At 38.2% G+C, this 21117-nt stretch overlaps 1 protein-coding gene across 2 annotated transcripts in view; it reads left to right on the plus strand.

The window, feature by feature from the left end:
* SLC35A3 (solute carrier family 35 member A3) overlaps window positions 1–21117 on the plus strand; it is a 52736-nt gene continuing 31619 nt past the window's right edge. The window contains exon 1 of one of the 2 annotated variants that reach the window (XM_042997988.1): window positions 1–124. The gene's annotated coding sequence lies outside the window, so the exon portion shown is untranslated. Of the gene's footprint in view, window positions 125–19948; window positions 19979–21117 lie in introns of those variants that run through there. The other variant, XM_042997987.1, reaches the window with a different exon arrangement.

Below are 21117 nucleotides of genomic sequence, written 5' to 3' on the forward strand. Positions count from 1 at the left end.
CGGCGGCGAAGGCGGCAGGAGCCGGCAAGCTCTGCGCGTCGGGGGTCGCGGGGGACCCAGCGGGGCTCCGGGCGGGGCTGAGCCGCCGCCCGGGGTGCGCGCAGCCGGCCGAGCTGCGCGGGAGGTGAGCGTGGCGCGCTCCTGGCGGGCGCAGGGCAGCCGGCTGCTGCGGCGGCCGGCCGGGGCGCGAGGGGCTGCTAGCGGGGGGCTGGGGGGCGGGGGCCCGGAGGAGCTCCGGGAGGAGGAGGAGGGGGAAAAGGTGTGCGGGGGCGCTGATGGAAAGTCCGAGTGAAGGGGACCGTGTCGAACTCAGCAAGGGTGGGAGCGGGTGAAGTGACGCGTTTGTACCTCCGAGGGAAGACGTGCGGAATGTGCTGGGTGGAGGAGGGAAAAGGGCCCGAGGAAAGGGGTGTGTCAAGCGACTGAAAACGGCGCTGTGAGCCTCAGAGCCCGGGGCGTGCGGGGCCAGGTGGCCCGTGGGCCCGGTTGGCGGTCATTCCTTCAGTGAACGAACCTTGGGCTCCTGCTCCGAGTGTAGCCTCGTGGTAGGCGCTGATCCACCAGACCAAGGACCCTGCGCTCAAGAAGCTGCAGGGACTTAAGGAAATGGAAGTGCTGTCCTTGGTAAGGGTAGTACATAGGCAAGGGCTGTCCGAAGCTGGGTGAGATTAATATCAGAACAGGTTGTGTGTGTGTGTGTGTGTGTGTGTGTGCGCGCGCGTGTATGTTGGGGGAGGGTTCTGAGTGTCGAGGAAGGTAAGATGTTAACATTTATTTAAACCAACTAAACACCTCTCGGGAATGCTGGTTCACATGAGTTAAAGAATGATATTAGATGTAATGGGCCAAAAAAATAATAATAAATGTAATGGGCCTTGCTTAGCAAACCACTTACACTTCATTACTTTATAGTGGAAAAGGCTGAATCTTTTATTATGGCCTATTACATGCAGTATTTGAAAGTGGAATCAGAGTTTTTGGTTTTCCGTCAGCATTCAGCTTGGATAGTTAAAGATGAAATGTGGTAGTTTCTCACTTGGTGCTCTTATTTTCATTGGTAAAACTTGGGTTGTTTCCTTTAAGGTAATGACTTTTTAAGTTTACATTTCTGGTCTTAACATTTCCTCCCAAGTATAGATTCTACTTTTTTCAGCATTTCAATTTGCTTCTCCCCTATTTCATTCCCACTCCCTGTGTGCGAAATGTGGTGCTTCTGCCCTCTTACTTGCACTATAGCAGTGACTTCCAAACTGAACTTGCTTCCCTCAATCTGCTCCTCTTCCAGTCACTCCCTTCCATACTGCTTCTTAAAGATAGGGAGCTTATGCAGTCCCTGGTTATTTCCCTCAGAAATATTCCGTGACCCACTATTGGCTCCCAAACAAACGTAAAATGATTTAGGGTGGCATTCAAACCCTTCAAAATTGGAGCTGTTCATAGCTCCACTCAGATCGATATATCCTTTTCATTTTTTAAAATTACTGTATCCCACACAATTCTATTTTTTAGCAAAACCACAGTACTTGCTTGGAAATGTTATTTCTGAACATGGTCTATGCCTACCTGCCTTGGTCTTTGCTTGTATCCTTTATTTTACAAGGAAGGTCTTCCTTACCATCTTTGTAGAAATTCTACTTATTCTTTAATGCCACCTTCTTTTAAAAAATATTTCTTATTAAGATATAATTGACATGTTACATTATATTAATTTCAGGTGTACAACATAAGGATTTGATGTTTGTATATATTGCAAAATGATCACCACAATAAGTCTAGTTAAAGTTCATTACCACACATAATTACACATTTTTTTCTTCTGATAAGAACTTTTAAGATCTACTCTCTTAGCAACTTTCAAATATATAATACAGTATTATTAACTGTAGTCACCATGCTGTACAGTATCCCCAGGACTGACTTATTTTATTTATAACTGGAAGTTGACACCTCCTTTAAAAAAATTTTTTTTTAATGTCTATTTATTTTCTAGAAAGAGACAGAGAGCAAGCAGGGGAGGGATCAGAGAGAGAGGGAGACACAGAATCAGAAGCAGGCTCCAGGCTCTGAGCTGTCAGCACAGAGCCCGACGTAGGGCTTGAACCCACAAAGGGCAAGACGGTGACCTGAGCTGAAGTTGGATGCTTAACCAACTGAGCCACCCAGGTGCCCCTATACCTCCTTCTTATAAAGCTTTTTGAAGTCTACTATTAGTCCAAAGTATTCTTTTTCTTTCTTTCTTTCTTTCTTTCTTTCTTTCTTTCTTTCTTTCTTTCTTTCTTTCTTTCTTTCTTCTTTTTTTTAGGTTTAATTTTGAGAGAGAGAACAAGGGTGGGGTAAGGGCAGAGAAAGAAGGGGACAGAGGATCTGAAGCAAGCTGTGAGCTAACAGCAGCCAGCCCAGTGCAGGGCTTGAACTCAGGAACCATGAGATCATGACCTGAGCAGAAGCTGGATGCTCAACCAACTGAACCACCCAGGTGCCCCCAAAATATTCTTTTTCTCTCGTGTGCTGAGCTTTGTAATTTTATAATACTTGTTAAATTTGTACTTTACTATGATTATTTGAGGAATTTATTTATACTATCTCAAAGATTTATTACTAGGGTCAAACATGGAACAGAAAAGCAATTTCAGGGATACCAGGGTAGCTCAGTCAGTTAAGCGTCTGGTTCTCGATTTCAGCTTGGGTCATGATCTCCATGTTCATGGGTTTGAGCACCACATCAGGCTCTCTACCCCCCCCCCCCCCCCGCCCCCCACCCCTCCCTTGCGCACAGGCTGTTTCTCTCAAAATATATACTTAAAAAAAAAAACTTAAAAAAGAAGCAATTTCAAATATAATATTATTAATAAAAATCTGAAATAAGGTTATACCAAAACACAAGAATTAATCCTTGTCTCTAGGATTACTTGTATCACAATTTGTATCAAGTTGTTCAGCTTCAGCTTACAGGGCTTTAGCAAAAGGGCAGTTTTTGTTCTTAGTGATTCCAAGTTGGAAGAGTGGGAGAAAATTGAAAATGTTAGTTTGGAGAGTCAGCCAGATATTGAAGGAAACTAGAAGAATTCAGGGTCCAGTCCGGTTTATAGGTAGGTAACAATACCTCAAAGACATTGAACAGGACTAGTATCTGATATCCACAATACTGTGCTACCGAAATACAATTTCTTTTTCTCTACAGTATCTCTGTTTCTGCAAAAATAAACACAGTAAGACTATTTTTTTGCAAAATAGTCTGGTTTCATGAAGCTTGGTCTGATTAGTTATGTAAGAATAGGGATTAACCATCTAGGCTCTTTTAAAGTCTGCTTTGCTGGAACTTTTCAGAAGGAGTCTCAGAGTGGACTTTTAAAAGCTTCTCAAGGCTGGGAAGCCAAGCCAAGGACTCGCCATTAGACTTTGCCAGCAGTACCTTTAGAATTGGGTGAATTCCTATCTTCTGTCTTCTAGAGGTTTCCAAGAGATCTTGAGGTTCTTGGGCCTGCTAGGAATTGACCTTCCTTACTCCCCTGGTGAGTTTAAGAACCCTGAAAGCAAGATACCAAATGGCTTTATTGTTTGTTTTTTGAAGGGACTTTATTGGCTCTATAAAGTCAATCTTAGTTCCTTAAAGCTGTCTGGTCATATCTAATATTACACCCATCCTTCTCAAATGAGACATTCCAGTCAAAACTTGGGCAGTATAGCCTGTGTTTCCAATTGTGTCTTGTTACTGGAGAACAGATTCTTATTCAACTTATGCAAATAACTATGTTGTCATAAATTAAAAATACTATGAGTTTCTAAATTCTGGAGGAACTAGGTAAGAAGAAAAAGATAAATGTTTCAATTCTGTTTACAAAGGTACGCTTTACCAAATTGATGTAAATTATAGAAAGCTTGAGAGAAAAGGTTTCCTTAACTCTTTTATACAAAATGTTAAAGAACCAGTAATGTTTCAAACAAAAACTCATAAAAATTATAATCATCCTCATCTATTTATTCCATCCCATTTAATTAATTCTTGTTTTGCTTGATCTTGGATTAGTAGTTTATGAATCTATCAGTTTTTTTCCATGGAGTTCTGGAAATTCTTCCCCAGTCCAATGGTATGATCTTAAAGTTATCAGAAACCTGTATTCTAGAGTACTTGTGAGAATCCTTTCCATGAATCTTTGAGAACAAGCATTTTTGGATTGTAGCAGCTTGTAAAAGCTTTCATGAAAGCATCAGTGTAAAAAAAAGAACTATCTGTAACTGACAAGTCTTAAAATGGCCATTGTTAAAGATCTGAGGAGAGTTCATTTTAATATAGTTGACAAGGATATTTGGTTATTTCTGTGACACATATTTTAAGATGATAACTGAAATTATGACTGATAGCATTATACCAGGATAAATCAGATTTGTAAGGAACTTCATACAATTTCTGGAACCATATTAATAACATTTATCCATACAGATATAACCTAAGAAGGTTAAATATCACTTCTTATTTGGCAATATTTTCTTTTATATATATATATATATATATATATTTAAGGTTTTTTTTAATTAATTTATTTTGATAGCATAAACTGGGGCGGGGGGGGGGGGTGGTCTGAGAGAAGGAGAGACAGAATCCCAAGCAGCCTCTGGGCCATCAGTGCACAGCCCAATGCAGGGCTTGAACTCACAAACTGTGAGATCATCATGATTTGGAAGCTTAACCAACTAAGCCACCCAGGCATCCCTGACAATGTTTTCTATATAATTTAACATATCAAATACACCTCATTAGTTTGACATCTTTCTTTTTATAAGGAGAGAGAATATATCTTTTGAGATGTTTCAGGGACCCTCTGGAACAAATCAAAGTTCTAGCTCAAAAAGACTTCATTTAGAACTTGATTTTTGGGAATTTTGCCAAACATATTAAGTTAAAGAAAAAAATTTTTAACGTTTATTTATTTTTGAGAGAGACAGAGTGCAAGCAGGGGGGTGGGGGGAGCAGAGAGAGACAGAATCTGAAGTAGGCTCCAGGCTCTGAGCTGTCAGCACAGAGCTGGATGCGGGGCTTGAACTCATGGACCATGAGATCATGACCTGAGCCAAAGTCGGACGCTTAACTGACTGAGGAACCCAGGCACCCCCAAACATATTAAGTTTTAAAATACATGATTAAATGGGATCATAGGTCCTATGAAACAATACTTCGTTATCTATTTAACCAAAGTGACAAACACATTGAAGGCAAATACTGAAAGTTGCATAGTTATATATATTTATATATAATAAATATAAATGAACTCTTTTAATAGAAAAGACTCTGTTTTCTTAAGTAATCAAAGACCGGATAAAGAAAATGGGAAGTACAGGAAGTTATTTTGATAAAACATAGGATCTTTGTTTTCTAGGCAGATTACTTAAAAGGTAAAGGAAAACTTTTCACAATCTTATCAAGAGCAGACCCATAGTCCAAGAAAGCTTTGCTCTTTTAGAAGAGACAAGACTCAATTCTAGTTTTGCATCAATGTACTTTAGATATTAAGGCTCGTTTTTTATAACCTTATAATTAACGCACTCAATTTTAGCCATCATGACCATTTGAAATAGGTATCTCCTCTACTCTCTTCCCAGCTTTCTATATCCGTTTAGTTTTTGTCTTTTATTCTGCTCTTTCTCATTCTAGAACAACGAATTATTCTATGTTAGGGCAAAATTACTCTTTTTTTTCCTTTAGCAAAAACATATCTCCATATCATATTTTTTTCGTACCAAAACACGTCTTACTTTCCTTGTATATACTAAGTCCCCTCACCTTCTTCCTAGTATTTTAATTACATATATTAATTAGAATTCTTAACCTTAATTCTAGTGAAAACTAGGAAGTAATTGTGAAGTGTTTGTCATACACCAACATTCTGTACATTGGCAAATTTATGAATACTTCATTTCCTCATTTCTAGAGCTATATGCTTCCTCATGGTATAATTTTTTCATTGTTTTTCAACGTGGTACAAAACATGTTTGCGAACAGACCCAAATACCCCTGGTTGCTTTTTAATAAGAAGCAAAAAGTAGGTTAACTTACATTCAGTTATTAATGTTTCACCATTTTGCCTTATGTGGGATGATATACATATTCAGTGAATATTCATCATTTCACTTGACTTAGCAAAACTCTAAGGCTGTAAGTTACCAAAGATATTTGGTAAACTTTCAAGCAGACATATTATAAAAAAAAAATTGTTGAAAAGTTCATTTATGAATTTTTATATTTTTTAACTTTTTTACATTAAACTTACAGTTATTTAATTTGGTTGTTTTAAATAAATATGTTTAAATTATTCATGAAAATTTCATGAGATGGCAACTAGCCATCTTATTAAATTACTTTTCCTGCTGACCAATTTTGTAACACAGAGATAACATATGCTTATTTGACTAGTAAACCCAGGTAGAAAAGCTGTATGTCATTTATATTTAATGCTGACAACTCTGGAGATATATCCATTTTTTGTTTGGCTGGTTTGGTTTTTTTTTTTTTTTTTTGCTTTTTTGAACTAATTCAACAATATTCTTATTTGCCAAAGATTAACTGAGTCATGTGAACTTAAAATTTGAGTTAGTTTCTGTATTTCTCTGAGAGAATACTAAATTAATATAGCACTTCTTTTTCTTTAATTCAGTTAAATTGAGCTCTTTTACAAATTAATTTTGGCAAGACCATCCAAAGGTAGAAAAATGTCACACATCTAAAACATACAGAAAAACACAAATAGAGATCTTACAGCTTTTCTTTTAAATTCTTAAATTATTGTACCATGTGTCAGGTACAATAATACAAAAATCTCTAGTTTGTAAAAGAACAGTTGGATCCAAATTGTGTTTATGGCAGATGGAAGAAGATAAGGTTACCTGCTCAGATGGCTAAAGCTTTTTACAATATTTGTTGAGAAGACTTTGAAGATTATTCATTTGCCCAGTTTCCAAATAGCTCCATTTCCCTTTTCAGCATCAGGTAGTTGCTTCTGGGTAGTTTTCTCTGACTCCTGCTGCTTCAAGTTCAAGTGACAGTAGGCATCTGAGGGCTGAAGTGGGAAGGGAGAAGTCTTGCACGTGGACAGAGGGATGGAGGAAGTAGGGGCCTGAAGAATTCAGGGAACTGAATGGAAGATCTGAAGGTAGCGAAAAAAGGAAGGGGGAGTGGAAACCATGGGAAGGGAGAGAGGTCTTAGAGGAACAAGTTTGGGAAGATGTTAGGTTCCCCAAAGAAGCCAGTGAAGTTCCAGATTATCCTCAGTAAAATCATGCCACCAAGAGGGAGGTGGACAGAGTTGGCAGAGCATATGGTCCAGGGGTTCAAGAAGAGGTTTCAGTTGACTGTAAAGTTCCCATGGGAGGAACAGGATGAAATAGAACAAGAGCGGCCTTAAAAAACAAAAAACTCCCATCAGGCTCTGAATATCAGCTTCCAGTTAGACTAACTTTTGACCAGAGAGCTCCTTTAAAAAATCCCTTCAAGGGGTGCCTGGGTGGCTCAGTCGGTTAAGCGGCTGACTTCAGCTTGGGTCATGATCTCGCGGTCTGTGAGTTCGAGCCCCGCATCAGGCTCTGTGCTGACAGCTGAGAGCCTGGAGCCTGTTTCGGATTCTGTGTCTCCCTCTCTCTGACCCTCCCCTGTTCATGCTCTGTCTCTCCCTGTCTCAAAAATAAATAAAACGTTTCAAAAAAAATTTTTTTAAATAAAAATAAAAAATCCTTTCAAATATCTCATTATCTATCAGGTTTCAGCTGGGATAAACAGTAAATATTCCTGGCAGTATTGAACTCCTTTAAAAATATTTTTTTTCCTGGGATGCCTGGGTGGCTCAGTCAGCTGAGCATCCAACTTTGGCTCAGATCATGATTTCAGGGTTCATGGGTTTGAGCCCTGCATTGGGCTCCATGCTGACATCTGGGAGCCTGGAGCCTGCTTTGGATTCTGTGTCCTCTTTCTCTGTGCCCCTCTCCTGCTCATGCTCTGTCTCTCACTCTCTCTCAAAAATAAACATTAAAAATAATTAAAAATAAATAAAATTTTTTTCTTTTTTTTTAAACCAAGGGTATACCTATCAAGTGACTCAAAACCAAAACCAATACCATTTATAACTTAATGAAAGAGACATCCCCAAAGAAGGTAGAAAAGTTGCAGCCCTCCAGAACCACTCCCAAAGATAGCCAAAAGAAAGAGACAACACCTCATCCCACCTCATCCTACCTCCCCCCCCCCCCACAGCTGGCAACAGTGAGTAGGATGCTAGTTTCCAATGGGATGTGACCCACATTTCTGTCCAGCTCCTATTCTATATTCTGTATTCTTATATTCTTATTCCATATTCTTCTGGCTCCTAACCTGATGGTTGAGCCACTTTCACACTCAAGAACCAATAACCAGCATGCCCCAGGCAAGCAGAAAGCCAAGCCAAATTCTCAGGGCACAAAATGAGGCAAATAGGAAACTAATAGCTGTACCTTGGGAGACAAGGATCAGTAACCAATGGGTACCCCAAACCAAATTCCCAAGACTGTTAATTCAGAGAACTAATATTTACAAGTGTTTTTCTTCTGCTAATCTGAATTTGGAAAGGAAGGGACAGTGAAAATTTACCTTCCTCTCTGGACTGGGCATTACTGACAAATCAAGGAGAGCTGGTTTTGTAAGAGTTCTTACCGTTTCTGGCTTCTGCCAGTTCTTCCGGGGTCCATCTGTAAGCTCTAGAGTGAGCCGGGTGTCTCAGCAATCCCATCCTTTGCCACCAGGGGACATACAGGGGAGGAAAATAATTTTCCCTCTGATATTCTGAGTTCCTAGCTAAGACCCTTACAATAAAAGATTAACAAGAGAAAAACAGTTTATTAACATGTGTTCTCCATGTATACAAGGTATACATACACACTCAGGGAAAATTAGAAACTCATAGAAATAGCTTTAGCATTCAGGATTAAATACCATTTTAAGAGGGAAAAGAAAAGGGACATGTAGGTTTCATAGGGGAGAGTAAGTGATTTTTAGGAAAGATGAATGGGCCCTTAGAAGAACAGATTGGAGGTAAGATAGTTTGTGACAAGGTTTATCTGGGTGTGGTGTTAATTTCTAATCTGCTCTCCTATAGTGACTCAATCCTCCCTGGTTGATGAAACCCCTTTGGGGAGGGGATTTATGACAACTGAGTTCCTTTTAGAGGATTTGTTTTTAGGCAGATAAGGGAGGTTTGGGGAAAGCCTCCCCTGCTTTTGCTGTTAAAAATTGTTAAATGCCCAGGGGCACCTGGGTGGCTCAGTCAGTTAAGCATCTGACTCCTGATTTCTGCTCAGGTCATAATCTCACAGTTTCATGGATTTGAGCCCTGCATCAGGAACACTGTCAGTGCAGAGCCTGCTTGGGATTCTCTGTCTCTCTCTCTCCACCTCTCCCCAACTCTCAATCTCTGTCTCAAAAATAAATAAATGAACAAACATTAAAAAATCTTTTTTCTAAGTACCTACAACTGAAAACAGCCAATATGCTAAAGTGGCATATTTTTGGGGTGGCATGTTCTATTTCCTTTCATCCCCATTGTAAAGATGAGAATATTAAAGGTCAGACAGGTCAAATAATTGACCGTAGGGTCTACACACACTATTTACACTGTCTCAGTTATATTTGAAATGGTTATAATTTGTATCCTCAGATGTGCCTTTCACTCAGTAGGAACTCAATATGATGAATGCATGACTGGATAAACATTAGAACCAACTCAGTTGGTTAAAGCCCAATCTTATCATTCAGTAGCTGTGAAGTACAACTTTTGAACTTCTTCCTTCTGAAAGTTTTAGAGAAGGAACTTTCTATTTGATATTAATCTGTGGAATTTTTGTGCATGTTTAGGAAACTACAAAAAAATTAAGAGTAAATTCTTGATCTGTCTGGGTAACTGAAATCAAACCAACAATTACTAATGTCATTGAACATCTCCATTTGAATATTATCAAACCAGCAGTTAATATTTTTATTCATGTGTATGAATTTATTATTAAAGTTCAGATCAATGTGAATTGGTAGTGCAACATTAGATTTCGACCCTCTAAACAGCAAGCATATTCTAAGTATATTCAACTTGTCTCCTTTAATGAAAGAGTGTAGTGCTGTGGTTATATATTTTTAGTGGATTTTTAAGTGTCTTTTGCTATGTAGATTTGAGAGTGTTTGGTATACAATATGAGAGTTTTTACTTTATAAGCTTGAATGTTATCCGGCTTCTCTACCTAAACTGGCTACTTAGAATTCTTATTAGTGTATCATTTTTTAGATACCACTCAAAACCCAAAGAACCAGTTGCTGTCTGAAGATAAATGTTTTGATTGAAAAAGTATGCTGGATCAGGTAATATAGTAGAAATTAGAGCTTAAGATGAAGCAGAAACTCTTACGTCACAACAGGTAAAATGCTAAAAAAAAAAAAAAAAACATTTTAATAAGAGAGTGCCTACATACAACTTTATACCTGCTTTACCTACTTTTTCTGTAAAAGTTGGATGTGAAGTTTTTTCTAAACTCATGTATTCTTTAAAGCCAATTTTAAACATTTCTAGTAGTATTTTTTAACATGAGTAAATCTTATAAAGATATTCAATGAATATTCAAATAAAGCATTGTATTTTAACCATTTTATCTGATTGATACCTTGTAATCCTCATAACTGTGCCACATGTGGGGTACATACTGTTTTTCCTCCATATTATACATGAATGAGAGGAGGGACAGAGAGGTTAAATAGTTTGCTTTATTTATCAAGTGGTGGGGACAGAATGTGAAATTAGGCAATCTGAGTCCAGAGGCATACTCTAATTTACTATGCTGACTGTCCCTCTAAAACTTAGACTTCCTTAAACACTGAGCCTTCACTGTGAAGACCATGCAAAAGACTTACTGCAAAAACTCATAAGCCATGAATTGGTAGCTTTGAAAGAAGTCTTGCTTTGTATTTGAGCTCTGACATGTTATGCAAGGCATATAGGTATTAAGTAAATTATATACTTAATATCTCAGAACCTACAGAGTTTTAAATCTATAAAATGAGTGATTCCTCCTTTTACAGATTAAATGAGATTTATTTATTTATTTTAAATTATTTTGTTTTTAGTTTATTTTTTGAGAGAGCAGGGGAGGGGCAGGGGAGGGGCAGCCCAAACAGGCTGCACATAGCACAGAGCCCGATGCGGGACTCGAACCCACAAACCATGAGATCATAACCTGAGCCGAAATCAAGAGTGGGACGCTTAACCAACTGAGCCACCCAGGCGCCCCCAGATTAAATGAGATTTAAATGAGATGATGCCTGTAAAGCACCTAGTGCAATATCTGATGAGCTGTAGGGTGCTCAGTAAATGTTCTTTTATTAATTTAACATCTCTTGTGAAGTTACAATTATTAGAAAACATTTCATGAGAACCAGTTTCTGCATGGGTGCCTCTACCTTTTATGTATTATACAGAGAAACTTAATTCACAAGGATCATTCTAACCTTCTGAGAATTTACTTATTGTGGAGTTTACTTATTTTATAAATCCAATACAGAGTAAACGCCTAGTATGTGATAGGCACAGGTAAGGAAATGCAAGATATACAATGATAAATGAAACACAGAAGTGCATATATGTCAACAAATTAGATTAATAAAATTTATAAGTGGTATTATAAAATACAAGTATAAAATTACATTGGAATATAGTAGAGGGAAGGCTTCAGTCTCCTTGAAACTTAGGAAAATTTCACTGAGAGTAGACTTGTATCTTAAGGCCTATAAATGTACAAGTTCTACAGGTAAAGAAGAGGAAAAGTTTTTTAAAAAGGGATATTTGTTCAGAGAATGCACGAAGAAAAGTGTCTGAGACAGGTCATAGTTTATGGCAGGGAATTTAGGTTGGGGCCAGATTTGTGAGGGACTGCGTTATGTGAGTTTGTATTGTATCTTCTATTTGTAGGGAGTTAGTTAAATTTTACAAAAAGAGAAGGAATGTGATCAGGTCTACAGTTTATTAAGACGTCGGCTATATGGAGGATAGAGCTGTGAGAGTCTGAAGGCTGTCCCATCAGTTAGTAGGCAGAGTGCCATGAGACTTGAACAGTAAATATTGAATAAGCATAATCAAAATGTACTCATAATCTGTGTATGAACCCATATATACGTAATCTCCTAAGACTGTAGGCTTACCTGGGAGTGGTTGCAATTTCCTGTTTAGAAAGGGCGGTGGTTAAAAAAACCACCACTACACAGAATTTGAATTCTAATAATGGAATTTTGTCCTTAGGGGAGGGTGGTAATCTTTCCTTAAATACCCAAGCACAGTTAATAGCTAGAGTTAAAAAAAAACAAAATTTGTCCTTGACAGTCTGTCAAACTATAAACCCATAAATACCAGCTCATTCTATATGTTCTAATTTCAGTTAAATTATTTTAAACATGTTTTTCTAAAATTTTTACCATTTGTGAGTGGTGCAAAGAAAAACATCCTAAGGTCCCTGATCTTTCAGGTTTTTCCTCAGGCTGAATTAAATAAATGGCTAATCATCATTCTTGATTATCCTTGTACATTTTAATACTTAAACATTTGAAAAATGCTGTAACCTTGTTATTAATGTTAGTGCTTGGGTAATAACACTTACAGAATTATTATATTATGTTTGGTTTTCTGCATATACATAGATATGTTTTAGATGGCATGTTCTGACTCATGTAGTATAACTGTAACTGGACAATAAATCATGTTTATTTAAAAAATTTTTTTTAAACTTTTATTTTTGAGAGAGAGACAGATGTGAGCAGGGGAGGGGCAGAGAAGGAGGGAGACACAGAATCCAAAGCAGGCCTCAGGCTCTGAGCTGTCAGCACAGAGCCCGACGCACAGGGCTTGAACTCAAAAACTGTGAGATCGTGACCTGAACTGAAGTCAGACGCTTAACAGACTGAGCCACCCAGGCGCCCTGGACAATAAATCATGTTTAAAGGAGTCAATTTGAAAATAGTCTAGTGTGAACAGAAAATTTTAGATTGGGAATTGTTTTCTAGTTTATAAACTATATCTGATTATCTGCTATGAATATTTTAGGTTATAAAAAACAAAGACATGAATAAAAATGTGATGATCTGTGTATTCTTTGTCTTTCATGTCTTTTAAGATAAGAAAGAAATGGATGTTTTCTAAAATAAGCACTAGTAGAAGAATTACTTTGTAACATTTAGTTAAGTCCTTACCTTCCCTATAGAAATGTTATTAACCATTTAGTTTTGTGAACCAAGTGGATGGGCTTCAAATTTTCCGTGACAGAACATCACTAGAGTAATATCTTATTTATTTGGTATCCTTGATTTTTTTCCTGAGTCTGGCATTTAGTTTTAAAAATATTTATTAAGCACAAACTGTGTGAGAGGAACTGTTGTATGCACTCTTCAATGTAAACCAGTTTCCTGGTAACTGATTTATTCGTTTGAGTACTGAAAACTTAATTTTATTTTCTTAAAAAAATTTGTTTTTAACATTTATTCAATTTTGAGAGACAGAGAGTGAGTGGGGAAGGGGCAGAGAGAGAGGGAGACACAGAATCTGAACCAGGCTCCAGGCTCTGAGCCATTAGCACAGAGCCTGAGACAAGGCTCAAACTCACAGACCTGCGAGGTCATGACCCCAGCTGCAGTCAGATGACGCTTAACTGACTGAGCCACCCCTGTGCCCCTGAAAGCTTAATTTTAACCAGTCTTCCTCCTAAACATTTTAAATGCTTTCTGCCTAGGTAGACATAGAATGGAGAACAATTAAAAATTTAAAATATAGATTCTTGTATTGATTTCCTGTGGCTGCTGTAACAAATTATCCCAGCTTGGTTGCTTAAATGAAGAGAAATCTATTCTCCCAGAATTCTGGAGGCCAGAACTCCAAAATCAGTATCATTAGGCCGATAATCAGAGAGGCTGGTAATCAAAGACTCTGGAGGCTCTAAGGAAGTATCCATTCCTTTCTTCTCCCAGTTTCCTTCCTTGGTTTGTGGCTGCATTACTCATGGACAAGGCCAGCATCTTCAAATCTCTCTCTGGATCCATCTTCACACTGCCTTCTCCTCTTACGTATTTGTGTTCTCCTTTTCTGTCTGTCTTTCATAAGGACACTTGTATTTAGGGCTCATTTAGCTAATCCAGGATAATCTTCCTGTCTCAAGATCCTTAACTTAATTTCATTTGCAAGATCCCCTTTTCCAAATAAGGTATCATTTACAAGTTCTAAGGATTAGGACCTTTATCTTTGGGGGCCATTATTCAGCCTACTACAATCCTCAGACATATTTTAATATCTGGACATGTGCTAGGATATAGAGATTATAAAAATATACAGAATGTAGGATCCTGGGGCCCTATGAAGTTGTAAAGTCAATTTGCTTTTTATTTCAAGTCCTTGACAGGATCAGACTTTGGATTTCTTTTTTAGAAATACTGACTTTGTAGCTAAAAGAGGTAAGTTGTTTTAAGGCAGTCATGGAAACTTTCTGATACCTTGCTTGAACCATGGTCTGTGAATTTAGGGTCTCAAGTTCATTATTTTTTTTCTCCAAGTCTTCTAGTTACCTTGGAAACAACAAATGAACACCATTAGATGCCAATTTCCAGTAAAAAGTTTGTGGCAGCAACTACTTGATCACCTAAAGCCTTATGTTGATTATAGGTATTTATAGACGATAATTTTTTTTAAGTTTATTTATTTATTTTGAAAGAGAAAGAGAATACCCGTGCACACACTGGTGGGGAAAGAGCAGAGAGAGGGGGAGAGAGAGAATCCCAAGCAGGCTCCACGCTCAGTGAGGACTTGACGTGGGGCTCCACAATCGTGAGATCATGGCTTGAGCTGAAATCCAGAGTCAGACGCTTAACCAACTGAGGCACCCAGGTGCCCCTACAGGGAATAATTTAATTTCTGCCTTAACATGATGAACTACCAGTGGCTCCTTTACCACTGGTAATAGGATCATTAATGGCCTTAAATCTAGTCAGGTCAGAAAAGTGATTCCAAATTACTATCACTGTGGTTCTGTTACCCTAGAAACCACATTTGGTACCAAAAACTGTATCAGGGTTCAATAGAGAAACAGAACCCTTCACTATTATAGAATAAGGGATTTATGATAGGAATAAGACCTGTGACAACTGTGAGAGAAGCAGGGGAGTCACGGTCAAAAAAGAGAGTGGTGAAGGATTCCTGAGAAGTCACTAAGCAGCCTTCCTGAAAGACTAGTGTGTATACTCAAGTCAGAGCTTTCAAAACCATCTAGGAAGGAAAGCATGTCCTGTAGCCAGAATAGGATCATGTAATGGAGCTGGTGGGAGAGTGTAGAGAAAGCTATCCTCTCTTTGTAGCTGTCTTTCACTGTCCACAGTCAAGAGTCTGGTGGAGAGCCTGAGTCCACTCTTACACAGTAAGATCAGCAGTTGTGAGGAAGAGCTGACCCAGTGCAGGGAAGAGTGAAGATAACTGGAATCTGTTTCTCTGTTTCTGTTTTACCACATGTAATCCTGCAAATTTTCTGAGAGTAATGGCTCTTGCATCACTCTTGTCTTCCTAGTTTTGTGCGGACTTTGTGTTTAGCCAGTTCTAACCTAGCACCATACAGAGTAAAGGACTGTTTGAGTTTATGAGTTTAACGAAGTTGACATAAGGTATCATAATTTTCCTATGATATTTTTCTCTAGCACCTTAGGTTATAGCAGTTTACATACTTATACTATTTCTTTTTTTCTTTAAGTTATAATGTTTATTTTTGAGAGAGAGAGCACATGCATGCATGGGGGAGGGGCAGAGAGAGAGGGGGACAGAGGACCTGAAGCAGGCTCTGCGCTAACAGCAGAGAGCCCAATGTGGGGCTCAAACCCACGAACCACAAGATCATGACCTGAGCCAAAGTCGGACACCCAACTGACTGAGCCACCCAGGCGCCCCTCTTTTTTTTTTTTTTTTTTTTTTTTTTAATTTGGGAGAGTGAGTGTGTGTAAGTGGAGCGGGGGAGAGGGGCAGAGGGAGAGAGAATCTTAAGCAGGCTCCACGCTCAGCATGGAGCCCAACGTGGGGCTTGATCCCATGACCCATTAGATCATGACCCAGTTGCCCCTCAAAGGGGATCTTAGAGCTATACTGTTTTCCAAATGACTGATATTATATAAAGAATACAATAAATAATACTGAACAATTTTAAATCTAAAAATTAGAATGCAAATATGTTTTATATTTGTATAATTGAAGAAATATTTGAGTACTATTGATTTTACTGAATGTAAGAATGGAAATTCTGTAGTCCTGAAAGAATAAGTTAAAAATTGACAGTACTATTATTTACATATAGGTGATATTGCCTTAGGTAAACAGACATTTGACACGTTGAGGAAGAAAGGGAAGGAGAAACAATGAAAAGTTGTTTTACTTAGATTGTAATAGGAACTTTAGGTAGTAAAGAGTTGGTTATTAAGTGTTACTGAGCAGGATTGTGCTTTTCCTTAAGCACTTAAAAGTGAACTAATTTAGTGGAAGTTACTATTTCTATCATAGAAACAAAATTGATTATACCGATAATGTAAATTATCTTCAGTTCATTTTTCTTTCACTTTAATAAAAAAAGAAAGCTTTTGGATTTTCCACAGGATTATTATGGATTTCAAGTATGATGTATTGTTGCTACTTTTAGGGAATGCAGTAGCTACGTTTGAGGTAATTTGAAAGGAAGATATATAGATGCCAGTGTCAGAAGTAGAGGCAGTTGTGATAAATTTTATTTGTCATTATTTAGCATACAGTTATAGGTTGCAGTTTTAAAGTTTGGCATCATGGAGGATAATGGACAAAAAGTTGCAGCTGAGGTCAGTATTTCTGTATGTATTTATTTACTTTTTCTGTTCACACTTGGGAAAATCTTAAAAGATCTGTTTTTACCAATAGATATTTCTGACTAGCATATAATATGAACTTATATTTTCCTATCACTTTGTAATTTGTGTGTTTTCATATGTACTGTATTATGTCATTAACAGCTAGTAGATTATTATATTGTACTTAGGGAGTAGTATATTTCAGAACTACTGTTTAGAAAATGTAAATATAGCTTACTCTAAAAACCATAAGTTAAGAAATTTAGTCTTTTATTTTTACAATAGAAGGAAAATTGATGTGCAGAATTTCTTAGGTACTTAGTTGTCTGTATAAAAATCTATGTAAATTTTATTACAGTTTAAAAATACTGACTAAACATTTGGTCTCTTAGGACTTTTAGTAGCTGGAGATGCATCAGCAAAATACGAATATGATTATTTTTTTTTAAATTTTTTTTTTTAACGTTTATTTATTTTTGAGACAGAGAGAGACAGAGCATGAATGGGGGAGGGTCAGAGAGAGGGAGACACAGAATCTGAAACAGGCTCCGGGCTCTGAGCTGTCAGCACAGGGGCCCGATGCGGGGCTCGAACTCACGGACCGTGAGATCCTGACCTGAGCCGAAGTCGGCGCTCAACCGACTGAGCCACCCAGGCGCCCCTATTATTATTATTTTAAATGTTTATTTATTTTGAGACAGATTGTGCCTGCATGCAAGTGAGGAAGGGGCAGAGAGCGAGGGAGAGAAAATCCCAAGCAGGCTGCACGCTATCAGCATGGAGTCCAGCACGGGGCTCGACCCCAAAACTGTGAGATCATGACCTGAGCCAAAATCAAGAGTCAATCACCTCAGCCACCCAGGGGCTCCCAGATATTATTGTTGCAGTAGAAACAATGAGCTTCATATACAGACCTAAAGATTATACATATACATAGTAAGCTTATGGAATAAGTCTGTAGCCAGACTGATTTTCAGATTTACACACAAGGCCTTATCTAAGTCTGAAAAGATGAGTAGAGATTATTGGTATATAACGTTTTAAAGATTTCAAAACTTAGTTAATGCATATCTAATGTAATTAATGATGGTTTATACAACTAATTTCTCACTAATCCTGACTAATTTGGAGGTAGAGGTGGTAGCAGAAGTGTACATTAATGATACTTCATGTAATGTGTGTTGTTTAAAAAATTTAAGCCTTTAATTCAGAATTGGCTGACAATGCATTATAAAGCAAGGATCTTTGGAAGCTATTTTAAAGAAAATTAAAGACATCTAATTAGCATATCAGATGTACTTAATTTGTACCTTCTAGTGTGCTTGTAAAACCTTTTTGTTCTTGGGGCGCCTGGGTGGCTCAGTCGGTTAAGCGGCCAACTTCGGCTCAGGTCATGATCTCACAGTCCGTGAGTTCGAGCCCCGCGTCGGGCTCTGTGCTGACGGCTCAGAGCCTGGAGCCTGTTTCGGATTCTGTGTCTCCCTCTCTCTGACCCTCCCCCATTCATGCTCTGTCTCTCTCTGTCTCAAAAATAAACGTTAAAAAAAAAAAATTAAAAAAAGAAAAACAAAAAAAACCTTTTTGTTCTTGGGGCACCTGGGTGGCTCAGTCTGAGTGTCTTGATTTTGACTCAGGTCAAGATTCCAGGGTCATAGGATGGAGCCCAGTGTCTAGTCCCCCCTACCTTCACGCTCCCTGGCTAAGCATAGAGCCTGCTTAAGATTCTCACCCTCTGTTCCTCTCCCCTACTTCCACTCTCACTCTCAAAATAAAAAATAAATAACTACCAAGAACCTCTTGGAACTCTAAAGAGGCTTACTAATATTTTTTTGTACAAAGTGCAAAAATATTTTAATTAAGCCATCATCCAAACTCATCAAGTTGCAGTGAATGAAGTTATGTTGTACATATGTTATAAAATGGGATTTAAAAATAATAAAACTAGGAGTGCCTGGATGGCTCTGTCAGTTAAGTGTCCAGCTCTTAATTTTGGCTAAGGTAATGATCTCATTGCTTGTGAGTTTGAGCCCTGCATCAGGCTCTGCATTGACTGTGTGGAACCTGCTTCAGATTCTCTCTTCCTTTCTCTCTTTGTCCTTTGCCTGCTCGTGCTCTCCCTCTCTCTCAAAATAAATAAGTAAACTTAAAAAAAAAATAAAAAATAAGAAAACTAAAAATAAATAAATAAATGAATAAATAAAAATAAAACTAACTTTATAAATACCAAATTTATAACAATTCAGAGGAAAAACAGTGATTGGAAAGCAAGTGCAAGTTCTATTAGAGTGACTAACCAAACCCTGAAATACCCCTTGTGCAAAGGACTTTTATTTTATTATTTTTTTAAATGTAATTTACTGTCAAATTGGCTAACATACAGTGTGTACAGTGTGCTTTTGGTTTTGGCAGTAAATTCCCATGGTTCATCACTTACATATAACACCCAGTGCTCATCCCAACAAGTGCCCTCCTCAATGCCCATCACCCATTTCCCCCCTTCCCCAACCCTCCCATCAACCCTCAGTTTGTTCTCTGTATTTAAGAGTCTCTTGTGGTTTGCCTCCCTCCCTCTCTGTAACTTTTTTTCCCCCTTCCCTTCCCCCATGGTCTTCTGTTAGGTTTCTCAAGTTCCACATATAAGTGAAACATATGATATCTGTCTTTCTCTAACTTATTTCACTTACCATAATACCTTCCAGTTCCATCCACATTGCTGCAAATGGCATGATTTCATTCTTTCTCATTGCCAAGTAGTATTCTGTTGTATATGTAAACCACATCTTTATCCATTCATCAGTTGATGGACATTTGAGCTCTTTCCATAATCTGGCTGTTGTTGAAAGCTCTGCTATAAACATTGGGATACATGTGCCCCTGTGCATCAGCACTCCTGTATCCCTTGAATAAATCTAGTAGTGCTATTGCTGGGTCATAAGGTAGTTCTATTTTTAATTTTTTGAGGAACCTCCACACTTTTCCAGAGCGGCTGCACCAGTTTGCATTCCCACCAGCAGTGCAAGAGGGTTCCCGTTTCTCCACGTCCTCGCCAGCATCCGTAGTTTCCTGTGTTGTTCATTTTAGCCATTCTGACAGGTATGAGGTGGTATCTCGGTGTGGTTTTGATTTGTATTTCCCTGATCATGAGAGACATTGAGCATCTCTTCATGTGTCGGTTGGCCATCTGGATGTCTTCTTTGGAAAAGTATCTATTCATGTCTTCTGCCCATTTCTTCACTACATTATTTGTATTTCAGGTGTTGAGTTTGGTAAGTTCTTTATAGATTTTGGATACTAACCTTTTATTCGATATGTCATTTGCAAATATCTTTTCCCATTCTGTCGGTTGCCTTTTAGTCTTGTTGATTTTTTCCTTTGCAGTGCAGAAGCTTTTACTCTTGATGAGGTCCTAATAGTTCATTTTTGCTTTTAATTCCCTTGCCTTTGGAGATGTGTCGAGCAAGAAATTGCTGTGGCCAAGGTCAAAGAGGTTGTTGCCTGTTTTCTCCTCTATGGTTTTGATGGTTTCCTGTCTCACATTTAGGTCTTTCATCCATTTTGAGTTTATTTTTGTGTATGGTGTAAGAAAGTGGTCTAGTTTCATTCTTCTGCATGTTCCTGTCCAGTTCTCCCAGCACCATTTGTTAAAGAGACTTTTTTCCATTGGATGCTCTTTCCTGCTTTGTCAAAGATTAGTTGGCCATACATTTTGGGTTCAATTCTGGGTTCCCTATTCTATTCCATTGGTCTTTGTGTCTGTTTTTGTGCCAATACCATACTATCTTGATGGTTACAGCTTTGTAGTAGAGGCTAAAGTCTGGGATTTTGATGCCTCCCACTTTTGTTTTCTTTTTCAATATTAGTTTGGCTATTTGGGGTCTTTTGTGGTTCCATACAAATTTTAGGATTGCTCTGGCTTTGAAAAGAATGCCTGTGCAATTTTGATTGGGATTGCCTTGAAAGTGTAGATTGCTTTGGGTAGTATTGACATATTAACGATATTTATTCTTCCAATCCATTAGCATGGAATGTGTTGTTGGTTTGTTGTTTTTTTTTTTTTTTTCCATTTCTTTGTGTCTTCTTCAATTTCTGCAAAGGACTTTTAGAAGTACTAGCAGTGTGGGGTACCTAGGTGGCTCAGTCGGTTGAGTGTTTGACTCTTGATTTCAGCTTAGGTCATGATCTCATGGTTTGTGGCATTAAGCCCCACATTGGGCTCTGTGCTGAAAGAGTGG

Source organism: Panthera tigris, chromosome C1 (assembly GCF_018350195.1).
Source record: "Panthera tigris isolate Pti1 chromosome C1, P.tigris_Pti1_mat1.1, whole genome shotgun sequence".
Taxonomy (NCBI): Eukaryota; Metazoa; Chordata; class Mammalia; order Carnivora; family Felidae; genus Panthera; species Panthera tigris.